Source organism: Sarcophilus harrisii, chromosome 5, assembly GCF_902635505.1.
Source record: "Sarcophilus harrisii chromosome 5, mSarHar1.11, whole genome shotgun sequence".
In the NCBI taxonomy this organism is placed as follows: Eukaryota; Metazoa; Chordata; class Mammalia; order Dasyuromorphia; family Dasyuridae; genus Sarcophilus; species Sarcophilus harrisii.
The window spans coordinates 99,112,454-99,123,053 of NC_045430.1; the positions used below are offsets into that span (position 1 = coordinate 99,112,454).

At 37.2% G+C, this 10,600-nt stretch overlaps 1 non-coding gene across 1 annotated transcript; it reads right to left on the bottom strand.

The window, feature by feature from the left end:
• Positions 1 to 931: 931 nt before the first annotated feature.
• LOC111721219 lies at positions 932 to 1,134 on the bottom strand. The gene has a single exon (XR_002770530.1). It is a non-coding gene; the product is annotated as a small nucleolar RNA SNORA73 family (small nucleolar RNA).
• Positions 1,135 to 10,600: the final 9,466 nt, after the last annotated feature.

The following is a 10,600-nucleotide window of genomic DNA, read 5'->3' on the forward strand; positions in this document are numbered from 1 at the left end:
TTTTTTTTTTTTGCTTCAATTGCCTGCTTTACACGATTCAGCATAGCAAAGTTTTATAATAATGAAACCATCTTCAAAGGCATACAGCCAAGGTGAAGAGCAGTCCATTTCTGGACCAAATTCCCATCCCACAGATCTGCATAGGATTTAAATCAGGAGAGTTCCCAAACCACTTAAGCACGTATATCTCCATTTCTTGGATAAATTTTTTTAGGAAGAGAATGATGCAATACAATATTGCAACACTTACTCTCCAATCAGGATTTTCTGCAATTCTGGAATTGTCCCTTTCAGTCTAGCACTCTCATAACTTTCTCATAATTTAACCTTTCTTCAATGGAGACAAGACTTCCAAGCTCACAGAAGTGTAAAACCCCCCAAAACATTTCCATGTGACCTTTGGTTTGATTCTATCAGTAAAAATTATTTTTGTAATCTTCAGCATTCAGGCTTGTATTGTCTTGCTCATAATTAGCCATTTCTCTTCAGTTGTGATCAGCTTCTGCCTTCTTACTGGTCTGGACATACTGCCAATTTCTAGCCTATCGCTCACTATGGAGGAAGCAACTACAGCTCCTCCAGCTGCCAAGACTTGTTTTCCTTTTTCTACAATTTACCTTTGTGCTTTGGAGAGATAGACTGATCCCCTTGCGCACTTGAATGATCCTTGACTTACCCATATTAAGAGCTACAATACCCAACAATTTAAAAACCATTATTAAAAAAGATGTCAACTGTGGGGCAACAAAATCACATGCATGACTAAGTAACTTCACTAGCCGAGTGCTTTAAAATCTTACCTCTATTCTAGGAAAAGAAACTGCAGATGAAGAAGGTCCTAAAAACAAGAAGCAATAATTTATTCCCGCCTTACGTAAAACATGCAAAACACTAAAAAAGTGCATGTAAAACACTATTCTGGGCAAAATAGTACTATTTCCTGCATGGTTTGTCTCCTCAGTCACAGTGCAGGACTCTGAGAAGGTTTAGGAATATGCAGGTGCAGACACAAGGCCCAGCTTGATCTCCAACGTTGTGGAATGGGACTCTATGTCACAGGGCAGAGCCCTACACTCCCTTCCGCCACAAAGATACAGCCTAAAGAGATTCATCTCTACAGAGCATCTATGCTGGATTTCCATTCACTTATGATCATTTCGCCTCCCTACTCATTAAACTGTGCTGGCTTACTATTACCTATAGGAGCAAATATAAAACCTTCTGTTGTTCAAAACATTTTCTAATCTATCCCCACCTTCCAGACTTTTTAAACCTCTCATTCTTCACCACCATATAATGTTTGATCCAGTGATACTGGCCTTTTTGCTGTGTCATGAGCACTATTTCTATCTTCTGATTCTGGGCATTTTCACTGGCTCTGCCTAATGCATGAAATCCTCTTCCTCTTGACTTCCTTTGCTTCCTTCAATTAGTCCCAGCTAAAATTCCATCTTCTACAGGGAGCCTTTCTCTAATCCCTCTTAATTGTAATGTTTTTCTGCTGTTTATGTGTTGTTTACATGCCATCTATCCTCTTAGACTGTGAGTTCTTTGAAAATAGGGACTGTCTTTTTAAAAAAAAATTTTTTTTAAATTTTCAGCCCTTAGCACAATGTCTAATAAACTTTTACTGACTGACTATAAAATAAGTATCTTCTCTATAGAATCAAGTATTCCCTTTATATGTGTCCCTCCCCATGAGTATCTATTCTTCCCTCTGATTTAAAAGGGACACCTGTTTTGTGGGAGACATGATTTGTTATTTTTTTTTAAACTAAAACATTTTATATAAGCTTTCCTTTAGATTGTGTTCTGTATTGACTATTAAAGAAACATAAGATAATGAGAGGGACTTATGAGCTATGGTTTATGAGATAATCTTGAATTTGAAGTTGCCCTTCTTGGGACCTATTCTATGAATTTGGGATGCCACAAGAGTCTACATTTTTTATTCTTCATTGTGACATTCATTCTTCCTTCAATGTTAAAGTTCAATGACTCCATTGATTTCTTATAAGCTTTGGGTAAGTCAGGTTTTAGTTGAAGTGGATTCTCCCTTTTGTCTAGATTGCCCATCACTGGGGTGGTCTGAGAAGAAATAAGTCTCTTTATCCCAGACTGAGTGATTAGTCACATTCCCTAGACCCTCATTAGAATAAGCCCACCTCTCATTAAAATATTTATCTTTCATTACTTGTTACTCAATTAAAGTTGATTTTTTCCTTCAGGACTACCCATTCTTCCAAGGGTTTATAAGCATCATGTGAGTTCCATGAGGGATCTTTGCTGTAGGAGAGATAGCCAAATGAGCCTCCTTTTATTAGTTATCCTCTAGTATAATTAATAAAATGATTACCCAGAAACTATGTCTCCCAAACTTTTTATATGTCACAACTTTAGGGTAGCCCAAGGTCCAAATCAATACAAATCATTCTTAATTTTCTGGTCCCTAATGGCCAGAGAGGTCATGATCTTGGTCCCTGACTCCACATATCTATATACTTCCTCATTATTCATCTTTCTTTGATTTTACAGCTCCATGATTGTCTCCAAGATGCTGATAAACTGTCTTTTGGATCTAGGGACCATCTCTCTTGTGATCTGTGCAGCTCAATATTTATATATATTTCTGAGACATTTATTTTTGTTTGTTTTTGTTTCTATTAGTTTATCACTACAGGCTTTCAAAACTACAACAAACTCAAACCTAATTGAATTGGTTTCAATTGAATTGAATTCAACTGAGTTGAATTAAAACTACATGCAACTTACACATAAGCAAATACATTCCATAAGTTCCACACAAGTTTATTGTGAGTGCTCTGCTTTGTAAACCTTTAAATTTTCTATAAATAAATGTCTTAAATTCCAGCAATTTCTCTCATACATGCATTTGATATGAGAAATTATCTAACCTAACACCAGGTGGCAGCATAGCCTCAGTGAAATGAGATTTTAGCATTTGTAGGATAGAGAACCTTAACAATGCTGCCTTTTTTAATAGGCAAGTTTTTTTATGCAGGCCTAGAACATGTTGGGAGTGATTAAGGCAATGATCTCTGTATTCTAAAGTTCACCCTTTGCTAGATATGGCCACTACAGTTGCAAAAAGTGGAAAGGAGAAAATTCAGAATAATTCTAATAGCTAGCATTATTAATATATCACTCATCTGTATAGGGAGCTCCATGTGAGGTAATTCCCTTCATCAATTCATACCAATAATTATTCTTTCATCTACAGTCTTAATTAACTAGGATCCTGAAAAGAAACTTGGACACTAACCCAGGTCTTTCTGACTCTGAGATTGACTCTTTAATAAGCTAATAATATGGAGACAAGAATGATTAGATTTGAATTAAAATTGAGGACACAAAATAGAAAATTTATTAGTTTATTTGATCCTTACAATCAAATAGTTATAATTTTAAAACCATCTACCATGTCCCAAACACTGTGGTCATTGCTGTACATATTAAAAACATAAAAACAAGACAACTAGATGGTGCAATACACCAGCCCTGAAGTCAGGAGGACCAGAGTTCAAGTCTGACCTCAGACACTTAACACTTCCTAGCTGTGTGATCCTGGGTAAGTCACTTAACCCCAATTGCCTCGGGGGGGGGGGGGGGAAGGGGGGAAACATAAAACTATAAAATTAAACAGTCCCTTCTCCCAAGGAGTTTACATTTACTACCAAATAGCCCTGTAAGGTAAGGGTAAAGGGCAATTGGCCAAGAGGGCCTAGTCTTATGATTTTATGCTGTCTTCTTTACCACATGGATGTTTAAGGAACCTGTTTCGGGAAACTTATGATGATTTGTAATGGAAGGGTCCTATCCATGATTCAAAGTATCTGCAGGTATTGTGCTTCTTTACTATGTGGTAAAGAAAAGCATTTTAATTGACTGCTGAGTCAGAATTAAGGCTCAGTGGAGGAACTCAGTCACTCTCTCCTCCCTAGGGGTACCTGAGGAAAAAATGTTATAAGCCTCTGAGGAGAAAAGTGACCAGCCTTGCTGCTGTTGGTCTTAATCATTTTTCTTGATGTTAGGTAGAGTTTTAGAGACAGAATTAGTTCTTCCTATAAATAGAATTATAGATGGAACTAATCTATTTCCTTGCCATCTTAAAAAGATCAACAGAGTCTTCAAAGGTCCGTATCTCATCCAAGTTGTGGTAACTGCTGTAGGTGGGCAGTGACTAAAATTTTTCATTTTGACTTTGATGTGCTGACAAGATTCCTCAAATACCTCAAATAATCTACTTTGCAACCTGAGCTTTTTTCTCTCTTTTGTAATATCACTGTCACCACTAGATTCTGGAAGTGCTGTGGGTTCTCAATTCCTTTACAAATAGAGATCTATAAGCACCATGCCAGGAAACTGAATTGCTTCCATTTGAATTGTTTTAGGAAGATTCTGAAGGTCATGTGGAAAGATAAGATACTTTCTCAAACTAAACTGCCAAGCATTCCAACTCTACTTCAGAGAGAGTACGACTCCATTCAACTAATCACATTGTTCTAATGTCATATATGCTTGCCAAAAAGACTAATTTATGAAGAACTTAGATCAAGTGCTCACAAGGTGGTTAAAAAAGCAAGACAATCTCTTGGTCTCTCAAGAATTTTAATTTTGCAGTTACCAACAAATTACAATCATTATAGCTATCTTTGAGGAAGAAAGTGAGAAGCAAATAGATCCAATGATCAGGGTTGTAGACAATAGGGGTGAATTGAAATTCACTCCACCCCCTTCCAATGCAACACTTGGGAAAAACAGGGAAATAGTGTGTTTAAAACAATACCTCAGTCCCTCTGAGGGACAGAGGGGACTCCAAATAGTCCCAGATACTTTAAATCAGACTCAGCCGTCTCTGTTGATTCATCTTAATTTATGAACTTGCCAGGTTTCTTGAATTCTTTTTGTTTAGTAAGCCTATCAGTCTTGGGAAAAGACCTTATTTTGGGTTATATAATTCCCAAATAGGGAATGGGCTTCCTGAGAATCTATAATCTTGTTACTTAGAAGAGGTTTCTAATGATTATTTTTTTAACAGCAAGATAGAATGTTGTACCACAGTTCCCTTTTATTGTCCTGCCTCAGTTTCCCTAATTGCCCTTCCTGTTTCTCTAATTGTCCTGTCTCTGTTTCCCTGAACTGTTCTGCCTCAATCTCCTTGGTTGCAACCCACCCTCTTGTAATGGGCTGAGTATTGAGTTGATGCACTGAGGTCCCAAGTACAGTGAGGCTAAATGGTAATTGGACCATACTCTATTAATATACATGCTTGGAGAAAGAATGGCCCCGCCCACTCTCTGTGCAAGTCCTGATGTGTTGTATAGGAAATGACGATTTTGGTGGGTGGAGGCAGAGGGGCAGGAAGAGAGGCGGAGAAAGACTGCTGGCTGGATTCTGGTCTGGCTGGCTTCTTGACGCAGCTGCTGACATTGCTAATCTCTCGTTACTTCCGACCCTTCTTCACCTCTACTGAGAATAAAGATTGAAGATTTTCCCTTATCTAAATTCCTGACTCAGGCTGATTTTAAAATACACGGTCATCACACCCTCTCCTGATCATTAGGACTGATATAATTTAGGGCTGGCTACTCTAAGATTATAAATTATAAAAATTTAATCCAGATAAGGAGAAAGACCTTTTTCTTAGACATCATTACTCCAGACCTTCCCAACTTATCAGAATGTCTGGTGCCTTCCCCCATTCTGCCATTATTTTTCTTAATCCTAAATTATCAAGAATTTATGGTCCTACCTCCCAACCTGTCAGAATCAGATTGATGGTCCCTTCTTGGAGATTCCCACTCACCAGAGTTTGGATTCCGCCCCTTGGTGGAACCACTGCCTTGGACTCTACCCTAATAGCTTAAGAATCAGTGTATAAATATTTCATAGAAACCTCCCATTGGCTGCTGGATGCTTTGAGACATCAGCCCTGGAGGCAACATGCCCCCAGCTATGGTGTTCTCTTCTTTTTTATAATATATGATCGTTTCTCTGTGAGCAGGTTTCTTGGGGAGGTTCTCTGGAGGCAGCCTTAGTTTAGGTTCAGAGTAATAATCACTTCAAATGCAGCCAGCTGATAAAATCCAAATGTTTATTTTCTCCTTCCAAGTTTCGGAAGAGACTTGGAAGAGACAAGTCTTGTCTCTTTCCTTGGGCCCAGGTTAGCTTTCTTAAAGGCGGGTGGTCAGGAATTCCCCACCCATCACACATTAAAAATGGGAGAAAGTCAAGTGACTATCAATATCAATCCTGAATTACTTTGGAAGAGAGGGGCTGAGAGTTTCATAGCATAAATTACAATTTGCAGAAAGAGAAGTGAAATACTTGGGACATCTGATAAGTGAAGAGAAAAAGAGGTTGGATCCTCACAAGTAGAGGGGATAACTCAAATGGCCAGGCCTGAGATGAAGAGGGAAGTCTGGAAATTCTTAGGTCTGGAAGGATACTATAAAAATTGGATTGAGACATACACTGTCCTGACCAAACTATTATATAATCATTTACTGGAGGACAAGCCAGAAAGAGTTCAGTGGAACTCAGAGAGTGAACAAAGTTTTGAATAGTTAAAAAGGTTTTGATTTCATCTCTTATGCTCATGTTGCCCTCACTGGAAAAACCTTTCCATTTATTTGTAAATACAGAAAAGGGAATAGCACTGGGGTTCTGGCACAAATGAGAGGGGGGCAGAGACACCCAATGGCCTTCCTTTCAAAAATCTTGGATCTGGTGGTCAAGGTGGGGCCGATTTGTATACAGGCTATGGCAGCTACCACCCTCCTGGTAGAGGAAAGCAGAAAAATCACCTTCAGCGGCTGCTTATTTGTGAGTGTGCCCCATCAGATCTGTGCAATCTTGAACCAGAAAGCAGGGAGATGGCTAACTGATTTGAGGATCTTAAAATATGAGGCCATACTGTTGGATAAAGATGATTTGGTCTTAACTCAAGATCATAATCTTAACCCAGCCAATTTCCTGTCTACCTCCCTGGAGGAGACTGAGAATCTAGAACATTGTTGTTTAGACATTATAGATTATCAGACCAAGACGAGGGAGGATTTGTAGGAAATCCCTTTACCAGAAGGAGTAAATTGGTTTATAGATGGCTCCTCCAGAGTAATGGAAAGAAAGAGGCTGAATGGGAAAGCTATAATAGATGGTTACAACAATTCTCTGGTTCAAGCCAGTTCCCTACCCAGAGGATAGTTTGCTCAAACTTGTGAACTATATGTTCTCAACTAGGTACTAAAGCTACTAGCTGATAAAAAGAGTCTATATACACAGACTCGAAATATGCTTGGGGAGTGGCACGTGTGTTTGGAAAAATATGAGAAGAAAGGGGGATGATAAACAGTACAGGAAAGGGGCTGATTACTGAAGTATTGGCTAATCTGGTTTTTTTTTAATTATAATTTTTATTGACAGAATATATGCATGGGTAATTTTTCAACATTGTCCCTTGCACTCACTTCTGTCCCAACTATTCCCTTCCCTCCCTCCATTCCTTCCCCTAGATGGCAGGCAGTCTCATATATGTTAAACATGTTAAAGTATATCTTAAATACAATATATGTGCACAGATCCCTATAGTTCTCTTGTTGCACAAGAAAAATTGGATTCAGAAAGGTAAAAATAACTTGGGAAGAAAAACAAAAAAGGTCACACTCATTTCCCAGTGTTCTTTCTCTGGGTGTAGTTGATTCTGTCCATCATTGATCATTTGGAACTGAATTGGAAGATAGCCAGTTCCATCAGAATGGATCCTCATATAGTATTGTTGTTGAAGTGTATAATGATCTCCTGGTTCTGCTCATTTCACTTAGCAACAGTTCATGTAAGCCTCTTTGTATTCATCCTGCTGGTCATTTCTTACAGAAGAATAATATTCCATAACATTCATATACCACATTTACCCAATCATTCTCCAGTTTGAAGGGCATCCACTCATTTTCCAGTTTCTAGTCACTACAAACAGGGCTGCCACAAACATTTTGGCACATACAGGTCCCTTTCCCTTCTTTAGTATCTCTTTGGGGTATAAGCCCAGTAATAACACTGCTGGATCAAAGGGTATGCACAGTTTGATAACTTTTGGGGCATAATTCCAGATTGCTCTCCAGAATGGTTAGATCCATTCACAACTCCACCAACAATGCATCAGTGTCTCAGTTTTCCCGCATCCCCTCCAACATTTGTCATTATCTTTTCCTATCATTTTAGCCAATCTTGACAAGTAAGTAGTAGTATCTCAGAGTTGTCTTAATTTGCATTTCTCTGATCAATAGTGATTTGGAGGACCCTTTCACGTGAGTAGAAATAGTTTCAATTTCATCATCTGCAAATTGTCTGTTCATATCCTTTCACCATTTATTAATTGGAGAATGGCTTGATTTCTTATAAATTAGAGTCAATTCTTTATATGTTTTAGAAATGAGGCCTTTATCAGAATCTTTAAATGTAAAAATGTTTTTCCGGTTTATTGCTTCTTTTCTAATCTTGTTTGCGTTAGTTTTGTTTGTACAAAAGCTTTTTAACTTGATACAATGAAAATGTTCTATTTTGTGATTAATAATGATCTCTAGTTTTTCTTTGGTCACAAATTCCTTCCTCCTCCACAAGTCTAAGAGGTAAACTATCCTATGTTCCTTTAATTTATCTATAATCTCATTCTTTATGCCTAAATCATGAACGCATTTTGATTTTATCTTGGTGTGTGGTATTAAGTATAAGTCCATGAGTGGATTTCTTTGACAAAGAGAAGATCTAACTCAGTTTCAATTGATCAATGATGGACAGAAGCAGCTACACCCAAAGAAAGAACACTGGGAAATGAATGTAAACTGTTTGCATTTTTGTTTTTCTTCCTGGGTTATTTCTACCTTCTGAATCCAATTCTCCCTGTGCAACAAGAGAACTGTTCGGTTCTGCACACATATACTATATCTAGGCTATATTGCAACCTATTTAACATGTATAGGACTGCTTGCCAACTGGGGGAAGGGGTGGAGAGAGAGAGGGGAAAAATCAGAACAGAAGTGAGTGCAAGGGATAATGTAAAAAATTACCCTGGCATGGGTTCTGTCAATAAAAAGTTAAAAAAAAAAAAAGTATAAGTCCATGTCTAGTTTCTGCCATACTAATTTCCAGTTTTCCCAGCAGTTCTTGTCAAATAATGAATTCTTATTCCAAAAGTTGGGATCTCTGGTTTGTCAATCACTAGATTGCTATAGTTATTGCCTATTTTGTTCTGTGAACCTAACCTATTCCACTGATCAACTAGTCTATTTCTTAGCCAATACCAAATGGTTTTGGTGACTACAGCTTTATAATATAATTTTAGATCAGGTACAACAAGTCGGCCGTCATTTGATTTTTTTTTTTCATTAGTTCTCTTGAAATTCTTGACCTTCTGTTCTTTTATTTGAATTTCCTTGTTATTTTTTTCTAGGTCATTAAAATAGTTTCTTGGGAGTCTGATTGGTATAGCACAAAATAAATCGATTAGTTTACATAGGATTGTCATCTTTATTATATTCGCTCGGCCTATCCAAGAGCACTTAATATTTTTCCAATTGTTTAAATCTGATTTTATTTGTGTGGAAAGTGTTTTGTAGTTTTGCTCATATAGTGCCTGACTTTCCTTTGGCAGATAGATTCCCAAATATTTTATGTTATCAGCAGTTATTTTAAATGGGATTTCTCTTTGTATCTCTTGCTGTTAGATTTTGTTAGTGATGTATAAAAATGCTGAGAATTTATTTGAATTTATTTTATTTTTTAATTTTTATTTTTTATTGTAGATTTTTATTTACAAGATATATGCATGGGTAATGCATTACTAATTGCAAAACCTCTTGTTCCAATTTTTCTCCTCCTTCTCCCCACCCTGTCCCCCAGATGGCAGGTAGACCAATACATGTTAAATATGTTAATGTATATGTTAAATACAATATATGATACATATCCATACAGTTATTTTGCTGCACATGAAGAATTGGACTTTGAAATAATGTACAATTAACCTGTGAAGGAAATCAAAAATTCAAGAGGACATAAATAGAGGGATTGGAAATGCTATCCAGTGGTTCACACTCAATTCACAAGTTCTTTTGCTGGGTATAGCTGAACAAATGGAACTGATTTGGTTCATCTCATTGTTTGAAGAGAGTCACGTCCATCAGAATTGATTGTCATATAGTATTGTTGTTGAAGAATATAATGATCTCTTTGTTCTGCTCATTTCACTCAGCATCAGTTCATGTAAGTCTGTCCAGGCCTCTCTGAAATCATCCTGCTTGTCATTTCTTACAGAACAATAATATTCCATAACATTCATATACCACAATTTATTCAGCCATTCTCCAGTTGATGGGCATCCACTCAGTTTCTAATTTCTAGCCACTACAAGGAAGGCTGCCACAAACATTTTGGCACATACTCCATTTACATATGATGTTTACTGATGGTTTTAAATAGATGCTCCTGACTATTTTAAGGAAAAGTCAATTTATTTCTACACTCTCAAGTGTTTTTAATAGGAATAGATGGTGGATTTTATCAAATGTTTTTTCTGCATCTA